The sequence below is a fragment of the Castor canadensis genome, chromosome 1 (assembly GCF_047511655.1).
Source record: "Castor canadensis chromosome 1, mCasCan1.hap1v2, whole genome shotgun sequence".
Lineage (NCBI taxonomy): Eukaryota > Metazoa > Chordata > Mammalia > Rodentia > Castoridae > Castor > Castor canadensis.
The window spans coordinates 64,530,358-64,551,009 of NC_133386.1; the positions used below are offsets into that span (position 1 = coordinate 64,530,358).

At 33.1% G+C, this 20,652-nt stretch overlaps 1 long non-coding RNA gene across 4 annotated transcripts in view; it reads right to left on the reverse strand.

The window, feature by feature from the left end:
* Window positions 1-20,652, reverse strand: part of LOC141424506 (uncharacterized) — a 690,552-nt gene that overhangs the window by 574,123 nt on the left and 95,777 nt on the right. For 3 of the 4 annotated variants that reach the window (XR_012449425.1, XR_012449421.1, XR_012449447.1), the window contains exon 2: window positions 15,131-15,282. The exons of the other annotated variant lie outside the window; for it this stretch is intronic. This is a non-coding gene — a long non-coding RNA (uncharacterized lncRNA). The remainder of the gene's footprint in view (window positions 1-15,130; window positions 15,283-20,652) is intronic. 4 annotated transcript variants of the gene reach the window in all.

Consider the following 20,652-nt stretch of genomic DNA (forward strand, 5'->3'; position numbering starts at 1 on the left):
GTGATAGATAGATAGCATATGTATATGTACAAATGAGCAATCCATGTTTACTTCTACTGAATTCAGAAACTTCCAAGTTTTCTTTTTTTCTCTGAGCTTCATGTTCAGGGGTTCGCAATGACACAAGTTTTCCCTAATCTACCTCTAGAGGGCAGTAGAAAAGGCAGGAACATTGTGGTTTATAGGCTAAAAACGGGAAGTGTGGTAGAAATAAAAGCAAGCAAATTTATTAACATAGCATTTTCAAGAATTTATAGCCACTTTTGTGTGTATAAATTCTCAAAAAGTATTTGGTTTGCTCATAAGCCAAAAAAATTACACAATTTCTACTGTAGTCTACTACAAACAGTTACCGACACTTAGAACAATATCCAGCAAACATACTTAAAGAGAAATCTAACAAAAAAAATGCTGAAATACATAAATAAATAAATAAATAAAAAACTTTAGTTGGCATCATAACACTTTAAAAAACTCATTCAAAACTTTGTAGTATATTTATAGCAATACTTAAGTTTAAAATAAGTACTAATAATTGCTGACACTATTAAAGCACAAATAATAAATCTTCCTCTGTTTCCAGTTACGGTTTTCATGACATTTACACTTGTATGAGATTTTTAGCTCTTTGACTCATTTTAGACTTTAAAAAAAGTTGTACACAAGACTCCCCCAAAAAAGATTTCAAAAATAGTACAGAGTTCTGTGTACTGTCCCCACTCTCTCTAACGTCAATATCTGATACTGAGCCACAGAACAGTTATCAAAATCATGGCATTGACATTTGTACAACAATGCTAACTAAAGTTCAGGTCTTACTCAAATTTCCCAGGTTTTCTACTAATTTTCTTTTTTTCTGTTCTAGTATCATATCCATGCTTCACAATGTATTTATTATTTTTCCTTAAATTCCTCCAACTTATAATAGTTTCTCAGTCTTTCCTTGTTTTTTATGACCTATACACTTTTGAAGATTGAATTTTAGCAGGAATACCACAGAAGGGATATTGTGTTCTGTTCAGGTCATCATATCAAGAGTTCATTTTGTAAATATGTGTTAGAACTAATTATGTTAGCCTTAATCACTTGGATTAGGTTGATTTGTGAGTTTTTTTTAAGCTACAAACCTAAATTTAATTCTTTTTATTTTTATATGAAAATACACAGCCTTTTATATTTATTTAAGAATAAATGCTTCCACAATATCAGACAAAAGTAGAATAGCCAAACTGTTCAATCAGTAACATTGCATGTATGTGTGTGTGTGTGTATGTTGTGCTTGGTGTGTTTTGTGTATGCTGGGTGTGTATGTGTCCATGTATGTTGTGCTTAGTGTAGGCATGCATGTATGTATATGTGTGTTGTGCTAGGACCTTGTGCGTGCTAGGAAAAGCACCCTAATACTGAACTGTATTCTCAACTCAATATTTTTCTTAAGGATTAGTATGTGCTAAGCACTATGAGAGATTGGCTTCTCAGAGAGAAATAAAGGTATTTGTGCTGTTTGCATTAGTATTTGTAAATATTATTGCTCATACTGTCCCTTTTTAATACCTGGAAACACTTCTTCAATATGAACACATATATCCAGTCAATTCATTGCTACATTTGTATTATATCAGTCCACTCATGGTGCTTTGGCCTGCTTGCTTTCCCAGGTCCGCATGGAACTGTGTAGAACCAGAGAATGGACAAAAAAAAGCTTCAACTTATGTTCTTTAATGTCCCCCTTATGTGACATAGCCACAGTACAATCAGCCCAAATGGAGAGAAAAGTTGAATTGGAAGTATCAGTAGGTCAAGAAGGTTTCTAGCTGAAACCTCAATAGTGGGTTGGTCTTGAGTTGAGACCCCAGAACAACACCTAGAGATGTAAAATAGATATCAGTTCTGGGGTACTGGAAAATCTCCAAGAAGATGCTCAATAGATCCTTCAAGCTATGACATGACGATTGCCCACTCTAGGCCCCCAGAGTGCTTCACTGTCCCTTATGCTCTTTCTTGCCCAGCTCCCCTGTGGTATCCATTGTGAAGCATGTCTTGCCTTCTTACAATCTACAGAAGAAAGAAACAATAGCTCCTCTTGTTACAGTTTCCTATTATTCTGGCACATATTTTTTACACCCTTTCTCCTGACTGTGTTGTAAGTTTTTAGCATGTGAATATGGAACATAAGTATTTATGTTTGCTTTCTCAATGCACTATGCCTAGCACCTGGTGATACTAAACAAATGCTTGTCATGTTCTTTGGTTGCAAATGGTTCAATCAATTTGAGATACTACAGAAGATTCTTTTACCCATTATGAATAGGATCATATTGAAAGAAAATCCTGTTGACATAGTCAAATCATCTGAGGTTTCTAAAAGTAAAGATGAATAATGTTCCACACAATATTTCTTTTATTTTTTTTCCATTAAGCTTAATTTTAAAGTTCTACAAAAGCATAGCAGGCTTTGTTCAACTTGAGATTCAATAGTAAAACCAAGGATGCAGAAGATGAAAGACAAAACTGATTTGCTTTAGCTATTAATTATAAGGGCTAAAGAAAAGTTTTTCTATCTTCTCTTATTAAGTATATTAATATTCTTCCTTCATCAAGTCAAAAGCTGGATTGGGAACAAGTTAAAGAACTATCACACTGACTCTTTGCTGTGCTGTGCTCTGGGTGCTATGATTAAGGATCAGTGTAGTAACAAGGAACTTGTGGAGCTCCTGCTCAGAAGGCAGAAGACAGCAAGAGCAGAAATCATGGCAAGGAAAAAGAATACTTAGGACTCTGGCATAGATCTTGAACAGTGACACTCTAGGAGGTTAACTTTAACTCAGTTTTAAACTATATTTATAGCTGTTATTATTTTCAAATCAGGTGTCAAGCCGGGAGAGAACCATAATTGGCAGTGAGAAATTAATTGAAAAGGATTTTCGTTGTAGGGTATCTTGTGTGCTTTGTTTAGTTTGGGGTTAAAAGAGGAGGAATTATTAAAAGCCAAATCTCAGGCATGGAGACATTGATTTGGATAAGTTTTTCCAAGCACCATGATCTATTTACCTACTTAACTCAATCTCTTCCATCTTTCCAAGTATCTTCTCTTCCCTTTTTCATATACTCGCCATCCTTCATACACACACTCCATAACTACAAATCCCACCTTCAATTCAAATCATGCTATCTCAAATTTTCAATCCTTGTGCCAGTGACTATACAACATATTAATAATATAAACAGTAACACAGCCTTTAAATTCCAGAGTGCTTACATGTTCCAATAGGGACACAAATTTCTCTTACACACAAATCAGAACTGTAGAATATGAACATAAATAAAAGAAAGTGATAACTTTCTTTTTTTTTTAGAGTGATAACTAACTTAAAAAACTAACTCCAAGCTGGAGGCATAGCTACACTGGTAGAGCATCTGCCTAGCAAGCACAAGGCCCTGAGTTCAAACCACAATGCTATCAAAAAAAATAAAATAAAAAAGAAAGAATTATGAGAACTAAAAGCCACTAATGAAATGATAAATTTATAAAGAATAACAAGAAGAAAGAGCTTTATACAAACAGAGCTCTATAAACTAATTTTTTAACTACTTAAACTATAGATTTAAAAATCTTCTGGAATATGTAACTATAATAGATTAAAATACATTCTTCCTCCATTAAAAATACAACTGTCCCATATTTATTTTGGACAAAAACCTTCATGGTTGAGATCTTGTGTGTAATGTATGTTAACTCTTCTAAAAGGCTGGCTTCAAAACTCCTGACACACCAGAGAACTCACAGTATTGTTGGGATAAGCATTGTTTAGCTTGCCAGTAGAGAACTTTGACTTATTTTGCATAGGCTGTCATTTGTCCTTACAATTACCATGTCTAAAACTGTACTACCCTTAGGGATTATGTTGCTAAACTATATACAGCATTTTTCTCACTTATGTTTGAGCTAAACTGTTTAGAGAGTAAGTGAAGCAAGATTTTGAGTCTACATCAAGCCTTCTCAGTAAGTTCAGTGGCTTAAAAAAAGACATGTTTTATGGTTATTATTCGTCAGAGTGTTGGGCTTTGTTGAATCAGTTTTTTCTTTTCAGATTCTAAACACTAAATTATATATTCTACAATAAATGAATAACTTACTAAAATTAGTAGTCAATATACACCATAATTGTCTCTGAATTTGCTGCCAGGCAATTTTTTACATTCACCTTTAAAGACTAACAACAGAGGGATAGGTAGATAATTTGTAAATTCAAACTCACAATTCTCACTAAAAAGTCTTCCTGAACCACTGTTCTGAGTCATATAAACAATGACAAAATGTTCATTTCTGTATTGTAACAGTTATATTAAACATTTGATTTTTAGCTACATTTATTTGAAGTTACCAAAACTCTCATCATGTCATTTTTAATAAACATATATGGCAGCATTTTGGTGTTTCAGAATGTTATACGTGTGTGTAATCAGTTCCAGTTAATAATATATACAAATATCTCAAGTGCCATAGTTTGGATCTGGAATGTTCCCCAAAGGCCTGTCTGTTAAAAGGTTGGTCTTTGGCTTGATACTGTTGGAAGATGGTGAAACCTTTAAGAGGTGGAACCTAGTGGGAGGTTTTAGGTCACTGGGGGCATGTCCTCAAAGGGGAGCAGCGTAAGATACTTGTCTCTTCCTCTCTATCTCTTCCCCACCATGAGGTGAACAGACTGCTTCTTCCATGCAATCCTGCCATGATGTACTGTCTCACCATAGCCCAAAGAAATAAACCTATAGCAATCTTGACTGAAACCTCCAAACCTGTGAATCAAAATAAATCCTTCCTCTTTGTTATGTTGATTGTCTCAGGTATTTGTTGGAATAGGGCCACCAATCATAGATCAAAACTGTGAGACAAAATAAAACTTTCTTCTTTTTAAGCTGATAGTGTTTTATTATAGTAATGAAAAGCTAAATAACACATCAAGGAAGAAAAGAATCTTTGTACAAAGCAATATTAAGTAACAATTGGTCAAATACTACTGTATAAAACAAATTAATAAAACTTATTGTTCCAAATTCCACCCCACAAAAAACAGCAGAATATTGATTATTGAAACAAAAGGTTTATTATGTTATCTTTCCTTTATTTGTATATAAGTTTAAAAAGCAAACAATTAGAGCTTCAAATAGGAAGTTAGAACTTTCATTTCTGGCAAAAGAAAAATAGTACATATACTTTTCCTTGATTCTCTTGTTATGTACAACTGAAAACCCCATTATAAATATATATATATATATATATATATATATATATATATATAATGTATATTTAATGCTTTATGTATACACATATAATATTACTGAAAGGTAGAGAGAAAACAGATGACTTCTAGAGACCTTGAGACCTAAAAACAACATGATAGTAAGGTCCCCGTGTTTTCTTCTTGCCTCATATATAACATACTTGGAAGTGAAGAAACTGAAAGCTTGAAAGCACAGACCCAAACAAAAGACCTAACAAAAGTCTGGTCTCTCTAGGAAAAGTATCAAGAAATGGGCAACCTCCCAAGATAAAACAGTCAAATAATATTCACCCAATTATAGCCAACCATCACAGCAAAAAGCATGACCCAAGAATCAGGGTGAAAAAAATAATTAATAGATGTCAATCACATCTAGGTTTTAAATCATCCTTAATAAAAATGCTTCAAGAAGTTATTACAAATATGCTCAAGACAAATGAAAAATAGAAAGCTTCAGCAAAGAAATAAAAGCTATAAAAAAATAATCAAGTGGAAATCTTAGAACTGAAAAACACAGTAACCTAAGTATAAAGAAGCACAGTATAAAGAAAGCAAGTGTCAGTAAAGTACAAGATGGAAGGATGGAAATTTCCTAGTATGAATGTGACCAAAGTAGCAGAAATTTTGCAGTGATGCAGCCATAAGCCAAGGACTGTTGACAGCCACCAGAAGTTGGAAAAGTCAAGGAAAACAGATCCTCTCTAAAACCTCCAGAGGACATATGAACCTGCCAATACCTTGACTTCAGCCCAGTGAAACTGACTTCAAATTTTTAACCTCAGAGGCGTAAAAGAGAATAAATTTCTGTTGTTTTAAACCCACCAAATTCATGGTACTTTGTTACAGCAAACAAGAAAGTTAATACATATTCTTCTCCAGTGGACATGAAATATTTTCCAAGATAGATCATATACAAGGCAATAAAATTAACCTTGGTAAATTTTTAAAAGATAGAAATCATATGGTTCCTTGCTACAATGAAATTAGAAACCAACAACAGAAAGAAATCTTGGAAATTCACAAATACATAGAAATTAAAACAACATTCTTCTGAATAACCAATGAGTGAGAAAAGAAAAGAAAACAAAACAAAATCTGAAAACATTTTGGAATGAATTAAAATCAAGACACTACACATGAAGACATATGGAAATCACAGCCAGGTGTGGTGGCACATATCTATAATCCTAGCACTTGGGAGGCTGATGCAGGATTGTGAGCTCAAGGCTAGCCTGGGCTACGTAGGAACATACTACCACCACGACCCAAAAAAAATAAGCAGTGCTTAGGGGAAAGTCAGAAGTTTATAGATGTAGATGCTTATATTTTTTTAAAGCCTCAATTCAATACTTTAACTTTCTACCTAGAAACACTAACAAAGACAGGTAGATATACCAAATGGAAGCAAAAAAAAGTAATAAAGGATATAGAGTGAAGATTAACAAAATAAGGAATAGACAATAAAAATCTTAACAAAAGTTGGTTCTTTTAAAAGATTTAGGAAATCGACAAAATTAACTACATTGAAAAATAGAATATACAAATTAGTGAAATTAGAAATTAAAGGTGACATTAATACCAACCTTATAGAAACCTCATAAATATACAAAATTATTATTTGTCTATTAAAATACATTTAAAAATATGAGAATACTGTGAACAATTGTATTTTAAGAAATTAAACAAATTTTATGAAATGTTCTATTTCCCAAATGACACAACTAGTAAAAATCACCCAAGAAAACATAAGAAATCTGAATAGATCTAAAACAAATAAAGAGATTGAATTAGTAATCATAAAAACTATCCACAAAGAAAATCCTAGGCTTGGATTGCTTTACTATGAATTCTATCATACATTAAAAAAATGAATACCTATTTTTCACAAACTATTTAAATAATATAGTGGAAAGGAATACTTTCCAACTCACTTCCTAAGGCCTGTATTAGTCCGATAGCCTATACTAACATAGTCTCAGCCCTCAGAATATAGGTCTTTGTAGGAGAGGGTCATTAGTCAAACAAACTTACATAAAGTTACAAGTGTTCTCAAGAACTGGAATCTGCTGTCATAAATGTGGATAATGGATATTACCAGGTGGAAGAAATAAAAGACATCTGTTATGAATATGGATACAAGAATCCTCAACAAAATCTACCAACCAAATCTAGCAACATACAGAAGAATTTTATATCACAACCATGTGGGATTAAAATGCACAGAATGAGTTCTATGGCCACAATGGAATCAAACCACAAATCAATAATAAAAACATAATAGGGCACAGGGAAAGCAGTGCTGACAGGGAAAATTTTAACACTAACTGTATAAATTTAAAAAGTTGAAAAATCTCATGTCAATAATCTAAGCTGCTACCTCAAGAATCTGCAAAAAGAGAAAAACTCAAAACAAACAGAAGGGTTAATAAAAAAAAAATAGGAGCAGAAAATAATGAAATTGAAAACAAAAGCAATGGATAATTAAGAAGTTAAAAAAATATTGAATCTAGTAAGCCTAACAAGACAGAAAAAAGCCATGAATTGACACTATCAGGAATGTTATTGAGGCTATCTCAACAGACTGAAGACATCAAAAGGACATGTGAATATCACAAACAACTCCATGAACATGTTTGATAACAGACAAGATATTTTCTTGAAAAAAAGGCATTACACCTTACCAAATAAGAAATAGATAATTTGACTAGCCCCAACGTAAAAAAAAAAAATACATTAGAAAAGGAAATTAAGTCACACACAGAGACACACACACACACAATCTCCAAAGCCAGATGGTTTCACTGGAAAATTCTACCAGATGTTTAAATGAAGTAATATCAATGCTACACAATCTTTTCCAGAAAATACAAGAGATAATATTTTGAAATTCACTGTATGAAATCAGCATTTGCCAGATACTAAACCAGAGAAAAACATTACAAAGAAACACAGACAAATATTCCTCACAAATACAGTGCAAAAGGCCCTAACAAAATACTAGCAAATAGAGCTAAATAATCCACAAAAAGAATCACATGTCATAATTAAGTGAGATTTAGTCCAGGGATGCAACACTGGTTCAATATTCAGAAATGTATCAACTATAAACATATTAAGAAAAATTACATGATCATATATCAATTGATGCAATAAAAGCATTTGACAAAAGTTATCATCCATTTTTTACAAAAACGCTCACAAAGATGGGAATAGAAAGGGATTTCCTTGACCTTGCCATTCTTATTTTACAGATGATACAAGTTATAGCCAATAACATAAAGAAAGAAAATAAAATAAAATCATCCAGTCAAGCAAGGAAGAAATAAGACTTACTAATCACAGCTGATATGATTGTCTATAGTGAAAATTCCTAAGAATATAAAAATATTCCTAAAATAACTATGTTCATCAAGGTGATGGACTATTTAACATAAACATGTGGAATCAATTCATTTATATATACTAATAATGAACATATGGATAGCAAAATATTCTAAATAATATCATGTATAATATAATAAATAATATCATGGATCCAACAATTGGAAGTACTTAGGCATACATCTGAAACATGTACGTGGTGTACCTGTTCTATAGTTTGACTGAATTAATGTCTGGATGATATACAACATTAATGATATATGACTATAGTTTTCTGTTATCTCTAGGAGAAATTAGATAAACTGTACATAGGATCTCTTTATATTATTTCTTAAACAGGATGTGAATCTACAGCTAGCTCAAAATAAAAGCTTAATTTTAAAGATGGTTATGTGGAATCTAGTGTTGCTGCATGCTTCTCAACTCTTCTCCCGGCTCCCATGTGTAGTTGTGGAAGAATACAGGCTTTAGTAAAAGGGAGATTTGGGTTTCAGTCTAAGTTCTGACAATTACTTCTTTTAAGACTCATCCTCATCTGTAAAATAGGTATAGTAATATTAATAATACCTGCCTTAAAGAGGCTTTAGGAATCAATAAGATAACTCATGTAAAATGTATACTTTGCAAAGAACAAGGCTTCAAAACAGTAGTAACAATGATGGCTATTATTATAATGATTATTTCACTTAAACAGGAATTAACTCCATTTTATATTACTGATACACACACATTTTTTTGTGTACTGGGGTTTAAACTCAGATATTTGTGCTTGCAAGCAGATGTTCTACCACTTGAGCCACACCTCCAGTCCATTTTGGTCTGGTTATTTTGGAGATTTGAACTATTTCCCCAGACTGGCCTCCAACCACAATCCTCCCAAACTCAGCCTCCCAAGAAGCTAGGATTACAGGTTTGAGCCAGTAGCACCTGGCTGTGACACATACTCTTCAGGCTATTTTTCTCCCTTTTACTTCATGACAATCTCTACTTCTAAACATTTTTCTGGCCAGCTCACCAAGATATCCATAAAACTACACCAAAAACACCTAACAAGTCTTCATTACCTTTCCTCCAGCCTGCTTTTATCTCCACATCCTCTACAGACACTAATATTTACTTGATGGCCAAGTTCAGAATCATTGGGAAATTCTCCATTAAAGACAGCTGTAATCTTAATTCAGCTGGAAGATTTCTTTTGACAGAGTCAAACAAGGTTGTCTTTCTGTTTTTAAGTTTTTTACCATCAATTAAAACCCAGTAGATTATCCTGGGAGATTCAAATTTAAAAGTCCTTTTGTGAAATTAGAGTACAATATTAGACAGGGCACATTTTTAAATGATGAAATCCTCTGGAACCTCAGAGTAACTGCCCTTTTGTAGAACAGCTATGCACCCTATAATTACCCATGTTCACCATCACTCCCTAGAGTTGTATTCCAACTCTAAATTATCTGATTTTTCTCCCTTTAAGCATTTGAGTTTGCAACCATGATAAGATCTTCTTGAACATCTCTTTAAGTCTATAAAATACCCACCAAACTCTTATAGTGCCATTAAATTCTCTAATCTGCTTTTAGAGTCTATAGCCACCAACCTAATTCAGAGCCCAAGTATCTCCTATATGGACCCCTCAAATAGTACTCCTTATCTCCAATCCCCTCCACCATTTAATCAATTCCACATACCTCTACAGAGATATTTTCTTCAAAACACATTAAAAATGTGGTATGGCATGTTAGAACAAAAAGAACTCTGAGATTAGATTCTCTCTCTCGGTTCAACTCTCACCTTTAGCACTTATTAGCTGTGAACCTTGAACAAATTAGTAACCTCACTGCCTGTTTCCACAATTATAAAATGGAGCTAATAAAACAGACTGTTATATCATGGAATTGTTATGACAATTAACCAAGTTAAAATACATAAAGCACTTAAAGAAGTAGAAAATAGGTAGTAAGAGTTATATGTTAACTGTTACTCTTATTATCTCTCTCCATCTTGAAATTGCTTCATGTCTCTCCCATTCCTGTCTAAAAACATGTAGCCCAAGTTCTTGCCATTCATGATATGACCCCAAAATACCTTTCTTCTTTTATTTTGCATCTCAGTACCCAACAACTATTCTCTAGCATATCTGAATTACTTGCTGTCCTTCAAATTAAATCATCACTATCCCACCTCCAGGCTTTTATATTTATTATTCTCTATCAGAAATACCATTCCCCATAATCTTGGTTTGCAGGGTAGAAGCTTTTTGCTTTGAGACTTAGATCAATGTTACCATTTCTATGATGTCTTCCCTCTTAACCACACACTTAGACAAAATTTCATTTACTGCCCTCTAAAAGCACTCTTTACATATTTTATTAGAGTACTTATGATAGTATGGCATGGTTGTTGCTATCTGTATTCCATGCCTACTGAGATTTATCTATCTGGTATTTGTAAAGTTATTTAACCTCTTAGTGTCTCAGTTTCCCATCTGAAAATGGGGATTGTAATAGTGTCAATGTATTTCTCTTTCACTAATCACCAATTCAAACCACATTTACCTCTTCTGTTAAAAGTTAGTTGGGTTCAATACAATTTCAGTTATTTGGAGAATTTCATTGGTTGACCTCCTGTTAATTGAGTTTTATTGTAAATACACATTTACACAGTGTTTAAGAAATCAATCAATGAGCCAGAAATCCTGGGATTCTAAGATTCATCCCAGTTTTACCATTTACTAACTGTGTGATCTTAAGCAAGTTAATCACTCTGAAACTCAGTTTTCTTATCCATAAATTGGGCATAACTAGAGTCTACTTCACAGGATTTTTGTAAACAGTAATTTAGTTTATATAAATGTTTTTAAAATGTCTAGCATGCAATAGGCACTTCAATGTTGCCTATTTTTATTACTGAATTTAAAGCATATTATTATATTCACATATCTGCTGGTACTTGGCATGCAGCTGCAAATCTGGCAAACATCTATGGTCCTCAACCCTTTGCCAGTCTATTCCTAGGACCTCAAGAATAGTTCCCTAGGATTAGTTGACAGAGGAAAAGAGGACTCAGACCTGATTTATAGATGGCTGTATGTGATATGCAGGCACTACACAAACGTGGACAGCTACAGCACTAAAGCCCCTGTCTGGAACATTCCTGAGGAGCAATGGTGAAAGAAAACCACTCATGAAGGGAACTTCAGGGTATGAGCCTAGTTGCACAATTTGCTTAGAAGGTAAAATGGCCAGATGTATGATTACGTACAGATTCATGTGATCACACACAGATTCAGGCACTTGAAACAAAACTGATCAAAAAATTAGTGACAATGAAATTTGAGGAAGACATGTCTCTTAAATGGGAAAATACAGAAAGATATTTGTGTTCCACAGGAATGCTCAGAAGGGTATTCTTAGCAGAGAAAGATTTTAATAATGAAATGGATAGGCTAATCCAATTCATGGACAGAAATCATCCTCTTATCCCAATCCTTCTGTAACTGCTCAGTGGCTTCTTGAACAAACTGACCATTGTGGCAGAGATGAAGGTTATGGATGGGCTAAGCAGTCTGGACTTCTACTCACCAACACTGACCAACATTCAGTGACCACCACTCAATGACCAGTCTGCCAGCAGCAGAAAATAAAACTGTGTACCCACAAAGTGATCTACTAGCAAACCTTGTGCTTTCTGTTCAAGTATTCCATTCTCTACTGGGCTAGGGGTCTTGGCTAGGAATGCTAGTACCAGAAGACACAACAATAATTCCATTGAATTAGAGGTTAAGAATGCCCGAGTAGCCACATTGGTCTCCTTATGCCTCTGAGTCAACAGGTGAAGAAAGGAGTTAACAGTGTTGCCTGAAGTGATATACTATGATTGAAGAGGGAAACTGAACTACTACTCCACAAGAGGTGAGGGTGAGTATGCCTGGAATATAGGAGATCCCTTAGGGAATCTTTTGGATTATAATTCCTTATGATTTAAGTCAGTGGAAAATAACCAAGATTCATCTGTCATTGTGGATTCACCAACTTACAAACAACCCTGTAAACTCAGTATGCAGAGTCATTTGTGGTTTAAGAACATGAACAAAAAATGAATAGAAATGTTAGAGTAAGTCTATGGAGGAGACAAAATTTCCCAATCCCTGTAACCCACAGATAAGTGGTGGTGCTGTAACTTTAGATTAACTATATTATATCCTGATTTATATTCAGAAACTATAACCATAAATGATCAGTATTGAAATTGTTGCCATGACTTTCTATAAATTAGGTTTTAAGAAGAAAACAAACATATCATGAAAGTGGTGTTTATACACTATAAACAGGATAGACTTTACAAGTTATTCAAATATCAGCATTTTGAGTTATCAGTACATTTTCTATAGACATTAAAATGATGTGGGATATAGATCAGTGCATGAGACATATCAAAAAGACACTTTTATGGGTGGAATTTAAGCATACCTCTTTTAGCTTTAAACATAAAAAGCATAGAAAGCAGTAATCATTTCAATGAATTACTCCTTTCATATTTGAGGATTCATTGAAGTGTAATGAATTACTCAATTTAAATGTTGGACAAAATTTATATTTATGTTGGATATTTCACTTTAAAATACTTATCATTTAAAAATCAAATAAAAGGAAGAATATTGGGTTATATTCAACAAAAACTATTCATGAGCCAAGTTTCACTTGAAACCCATCCATTAAATTAGTCATTAAGTGTGAGTAGGCATTTAAATTTGGTAAAATTAAGAATATACACTACTACATTAGATATCCTATATTGCCTTTCATAGCATCTTTTTAAAATGTAACAGGATCACTTAAGTCCAAATGAGAAAATAATTTTAGTGATGTTTTCATTGAAAAGTTTAAATCAAGGTTTGGGAAAATTACTGTACTGAAGCAATTTTATTTAAGGCTTAGTCAAACTTGAATTCCATATTCACTCAAAAAAATCCTAATGATTTAACGGTATAAACTACATTTATATGAGGATATTTGAATAATTGGTAAATTAATAGAAGTTAAATCATGACCATCCAAAAGATTATCAGAAAGCCAAAGATTACCAGTTTCCAACCACAGATCTGGATGCATTTTTCAGAGTGTTAATATACAGTTCAAAGATCATCAGCACAGTGTGATTATTTATCATGTTTTTATGGGAAGAAAGTATGTAAAAAATACCTTTCTTAATTGCACAAATACCATGTTTCTTATCTTCCAGAAACTCTTATTCTATAAGCCACAAAACTTCTGAAGGAAAATCCAGGCTTAATTGCATATAACTAAATTAAATACCCAGCAGGCTATGAGCCTGAGTCTGTCTCTCTCCTACTTTTAATTCCAATATAACAAATTGCAATGTACCTTAGTATGTAAGCAGTACACTATCTAATTAAGAATATATTTTTATATCACATAGTATGTTTCAGACAATCACAAATAACCAAGAATCAGCCAATCACGGGTGGCAAATTGATTATAATCACCAGATAAGGCAAATACTTCATCCACTACCTGCCCAAATAAGGCAAATGTCTTATCATACCATGCCCAAATAATACAGATGTCTCAGGTGATTTCTCTACCTTACTTCCATGCCTGTGTGCAGCCTATAAAAGCTATTTGCTCAAGTAATAAGATTGGTAGAGCTCTCTGAACCTCTTCTGTTTCCAAGTGCTACCTAATTCATGAAATGGTTTTGTTCATATAAACAGTTAAGTTTAATTTGCTTAAAGAAAATTTACTTAATTTTTCTTTTAGCAAACTAAAGACACCTCTCACCCAAGTATTTCCTTCACCATACATTGGAAAATCTTACTACTTTGAATCCAAAGGTGAAATGAAAATTTGTAAAAAGTTTGAAGCACAATTTCATTGTTTTGTAGAACATTAACTATTTGGAATTAGACCAACCAAGATTCATCCTTCACTGTTGATTCAGCAATTTACAAAGGTCCCTATAGACCTGGAATTTGAAGTCATTCATGGTTAACAGAGGGGTGTGATCTCACGTGCACAGGAAGAAGCAAGCTATTTGGAGAGGAAACCAAACCTTGTCTATATCACACTCAGCATCCTATTTTGTTATTCTCAAATTATTGCTTCAAGCACAGAAGTGTTCTTGTGTGGCTGAATTCATTTACTTTATATTTTTAAACTTTGCTTCTTTGTGAAAATGGCCATCAGATTAAGTTTTACTGCTAGAAAAGGTGATTGTTGTTTAAAAATATAATTTCAGAATAAATTAAAAGACAAAATGTAAAATTCCACAACTAAGCAGGGGTTTGCAGTTTGATTGACAAATTGACCATAACTGAGTGCTCCCAAAGTGAAAAATGTATTTAGTAAGGAATAGATAAGACCAGTGAAAGTGCTTAAACTGGACATATGACTATTTCTTTGAGTCATAATTCTTAGAAGAATGTGAATCAAGAGAAAGCTTGTGCTCACCTGATGAAGAGTTACTGATGACTCAATCATCATGAGCAAAGTTTGGTAGAACTTTTAGGTATTTTTTTCTTCTTTCTGCATTATGTGAAGGTAATGAGAGAGAGCAGATTAGCTGCTGAGCAAAAGCATTTCCATCAGAGTTGAGGGGAATCCTAGAAAAAAAGGACAATAAGTACTTTTAAAAGACTCAAACCAGCTTATGTGGTAGAAAACACCTCTGGGAACCTATGCAACTCAAAAGGAACTGTGAACATTATAGCAGCTGAAAAAAAATCAGCTCTTCTGTGCTATGGACCTGATGCAGGCCTGGTGATTAAGTCAGGTTTTCTCTATCCTTCTTTAAACCCCAGGGCATTAAAGGGCAAACAGAAGGACCTCTCAAATGAGAACTGGCAGTTCAATTAAAAAAAAAAGTCTTGGGTCACAGCACAACACTTTTTCAGACTGATTTTGTAAGTGTTATAAGCCAAATGTAGAATAATATCTTTCTTTGCTGAGCATCAATGAAATATTCTACTCATCAGGCAGAACAGAAGGCCAGCCAGTGCCTGAGTTTGCATGTTTAAGTTAAGGTTATGCTGGTTATTTCCATGGTAGATGGTATTGTTCAAGGCTTAATAAACCATTAATTCATTCATTATAAATCACTAATTCCTTCATTTGTAGAATAAGTAAGGGTTTACTTAATTTTTAGACTTCAAAATAATCCATTACAATTCATATAGAGTAAGTATACATATATAATATGTAATACATATCTAAAACATTTGTCTTACTGTAACATATTTGACCCTTATATTTGAAGACATTCTATATTATGCTCTAAAAGTACTACCTTACTATTTATTAGTCTAAATAATGCTAACCTCACATACAGGTGATTTCCTTATTTTTTAGAACTAGATACTTTAAAAGACTTTAATAATCGCTTCTAAGTAAATATTCCCTTAAACATTATTTCAACCACTGATTTGCTTAAACAGTTTTCTCTTTAAAAAATATACAAGAAAACTTTACCCTGATCTTACACTGAAATATCCAAAATATTTGGAAGTTTAAAAATTTGTAAAAAGCACAGGTAGCACAGGCTATAATCTCATCACTCAGGAGGCTGAAGCCCTGTGATCATAAGTTAAAGGTCAGCCAGAGATTCATAGTAAGACCCTGTCTCAACAAATGCAAACAAAAAAGTTTGAATAAAAAAAAATATAATACTATTTTCTTTAAAATGTAAGATTTGTCTTTATATTTCTTTTTAATGTTCTATATTCCAACTAAAGCTACATTTCTACTCACAACATACTTACTGAACTTTTTCTTTCTCTCCCTTTGGAATCCTGGGAAATAGATTGTAATTGATGAAATCAAATGTGTTGTCTACCCTCAAGACAACTGAGAGACATAACTCATTCAGGAATAGTGGCTTATTATACTAGTGATTGCAGGATGACAAGGAGATCACACTTGTAAAAAAATATCTCCTAATGTTATAAATAAATAAATAACCCCAGTGAGAAGGAAAGGTAATAACTCTTCAGGCTATCCTATACAAGGCCATTTTTAAAAATCTGGTTTGTTGTTATTATATGGGTTTTGCTAAGGAGAAAGTTTGTTTACTTTTCATTTTTCTTTTTTTTTTGTCTATTTACCAGTTTACAAATTTCAGAATTAAATTGCCCGAAGATACAAATATTTTTTATGCAAACATAAAATATTTAGCTAAAGTACATAAAGCACTGCAACAGCCATCTGAGTATAATGCAGCACTTGAAAAGATGCCCCCAAACCCAGTAGGCCAGATTTCCCTGCCAAGCTAAACTCCACAAGACTTCATGTCACAAGGTAACAAACCTCAGAATTAATTTCCACAGTGGTGCAACTACTCTGTGTTGTCCATATAGAAAACAAATCTAACCTGTTTAGGAATTTATAGATCATAACTGATATCTCGAAACATATCTAGAAACAAACAACATTGAATGCACTAGAATTATCAAATATGTACTAAATACGCTGTGACCTCACAGGTCACCTCACCTACAGCAGTTTGAGTCTTCTCTTTTCTCACTGTAATGGATGGGAGTGGTGGGGTGAGTGGGTGAGAGTTTTTCTGTTTTGGTACTGAAAGTGATAAATTATAAGGTAGAAGACTCAAATACAGAAAGATATGTAAAATTGTAAATATACTTTATGTCATATTTGTTGTTCAAGTATATGAGTACCTTTCCTCATAAATGTGAAGGAAACATTTCTGTAGAAAACTATCGTTATTAGTCAAGCTTTCAGTCAAGAAAGAAACATACTATGTGGTGCAGGAATACCAGAGCCACCATCCCACACAGGCACTGCACCTAATACAGAATACTTTCAAACCAACACATTGTCTTCATCCTTGTGCAAAATATTTAATAGGTATTACCATTATCCTCACGGTACAGATAAGACAACTGAAGTTCAAAGATGCTAGTTATTCCACAAAATCAATACACAGAAGAAGATAACTTTGCTTATGTCTGAAATCTCATTGGCCTGATCAGGCTTGCTTCACACTGACACTCTGTGACCTGGTTATTTTGCAACTTAAGGCCATACCACCTTCCATGGCACAGTGCTGCTTCTACACAGCACAGTGAAGTAGGTAAAGAATTGACAACCTTTGGAAAATTATCTTGAATTCCAATCCCCACAACTTACTCTAGCTACCTTATAGATAGCTTTGAAAATTAGATGAAATACTGCTTAAAATTGTATTGCAAATCCAAAAATGTTGCATAAAATTTCATCCATTGAATGGGTAAGCTACAACTATTCAAACATTAATATTAATGCCTTCTCTGCATTAGTAATAGTGGCTACAATAATTAACAGAACAAATAGTTTCTCTCCTTCTGATTCTGAGTGATGGTTGCTAGCCTAGACGACTAATACTATTAGTAAGCTCAAGTTGACGGGTATACTTAAACAGAAATTCATAATAAGGCAGAATTTTCATAAAAGCAAGTCCAGAAGCAAGGTGAGTAACACAAAGAGCATAAAATGTGTGAAAAAATAATTTCATCTATTTACCACACTGGTGTCTTGTTTTGGGCATATAGCAAAAGAGGTATGTGAATAATTTGAAAATAATTCATAGATAAGCTACAGATTTGGTTAGTTGATTAGAAAATAATATCTCTAGAAATAGTTTATAGGACCAGGACTTTTAACTTAAAAATAGTAAAATCAAAATAATCTTAATAAAGGTTGTCAGATAAATTAAGTTATGTAAATCCTGCTTCTTTCTATCTCCACTGAGGACTAAGGTTTAAAATTAAACATAAAGATTTGGTTAGGTTTGTAGGGCAAAAGTCCTATTGCAAGTTTTAAAAAACTAATTACTCAAAAATTCAATTAGAGAATGTTCTTTATTATTTTTTAATAATACATGACATTTCTTTTCTGTCCAAAATCGTACAGATCTGGGCAAGTAAATTCTGATTTCTCCAGGTCCCACAATCTCTACCTTTTTAATTAGTGCTTATTTCCTTACAGTTATGTGAAATGATCCATTATCTTTTATTTAAATTTATTCTGAAAACAGTGGAACAAGTAAAAGGAAGCTGGGCTCAACTGCCTTCATTTTTATGAAAGAACACCACATGGAAATTAGACAATTGTTCTACATGTCTTCAGAGACCATGAGGAGCGACTTAAATGAGGACATGGCAGGCTTGGGTTAGACAATTCTGAAACACTGGGTAGAGAAGAGTAAAGCAGATCAGTAAGCATAAGTTCGACATCAGCAGTTTGACAACTGGGAACACAACTTTTGAAGGTAAAATTTTAATCTGCTTTTGAGTACATTTTTAGCAATATCATGGATTTCATTTTTCCTTCCTTTTATATTCATCTAGAAGGTAAAGAGATGGTAAATCCATCCTATTCCTCACACTGATCACCAGAGACTTGGTTGCTACAGTATGCAATAAAGTATTTTTTAAATATTCAAACTCAAACTATTTTTTGTCAACAGTGTCTATGTCAGCATTTTTTGAACAATAGAATTTCCTATTCTATTTATTTATACTCCACCTTTTTAAAAGAAAATAGGTTTTAAAAAATGAAGAAAAAGGAAAATAGAAAACTCAAGTGTAATCATGAAGAGTTGCTTTATAAGCTATTATGAAAAACTTGCACTTAGGGCAGAAAGAGAAAGGCATGAAACAAAGACCTTTAATAGCAGAGTAGTGATTTCAATTTTTATGAAATAATACAAAAATAATTCACTAAAGATAACTTGGAGAATACAAAAAATAAAAATGAAAGAAAGAAAAATAACAAGAAATCCTACTCTCAGAAGCATCCATCCATATCACTTCAGTGTATCTCCTTGAAGTCTCTTTTCTGTGAATTTTACAAGTATATAATTTTGAGGTATTTGTTTCACTCAATGTGAACTTTTTAAATAATTGTGTAATGCTTCATTACATGGATATAGTATATTAGCTATCACTTAATATAAGTTATGGAGATTACTTCTAAATTTTTAACATTATAGAAAATACTTTATTGAATATCTTTATACATAAACCTTTTATCGGCATCTCTGGGAATTTCCTTTAAGAGAGACTCCTAAAACTGGTTCAGTGGGTATAAACATTTTTAAAGATTCTCATATGCCTTTCTACTAAAAATAGTCTGGACTGCTCTATATCTGTGCAAAAGAATGAAGAAAATCACTGTCAAATAATGTGGAATGATTTCCAGAAAATGCTGGTAAATTTTTTTAAATACAAAATATAAAATATATCCATTTTCTCTTATCTTCCTTTCTTTGTTAGCTAAAGGATCCATCCTGAAGAGATTTCTACTGGTCAATTCTGGAACAATGAGAACAATGAATGAAACTTGTAAAATAAGAATGAGTGAGTCTACACAGACAAATGGGGAGAAGGGACAGCATGTTTTTGCTTATAGTAGAATGTTAAGGCTAACTGATAAATTTGAAAGGACTATTGGAGTTGAAATTTAGCCTTTTACAACCATCACAGTAAATACTGGAGCAAGCAGAATAATCAATGGGCCCTATATTGCAACAGAATTTTTATGAAGAATTGATGATTTCTATGGTCTTAAAGTGTTTTTACACAGAGAAAAAAATTGCCCCAATGAAGAAATCAAACCTCCCTTGATCAGGTAAACAAAATTCACGTTGCCACTGAGGGGCAGATGGATGTCATGTGCCTCTAGATGTAATACACTGAGTACACAACATCACATTAAAAGCATTTCAACAGAATGTATTATCAAATCTAACAAGGAGGAACATTAGACAAACACAAAATGTGGACTGTTCCACAAGGAAAATTCTTCAATTATGTCAAGGTCATAACAAACTAGGGCTGTGGAAAATTCCAGGTTAAAGGAAGCTATTAAAGGACCACTAAAGGCAAGCACTGATCCTGTACTGAGAGGAAGAAATATAAAAATATTGCAAAATTTGCAAAATTATAACACATATAGAAGATCAGATTAAAATTACT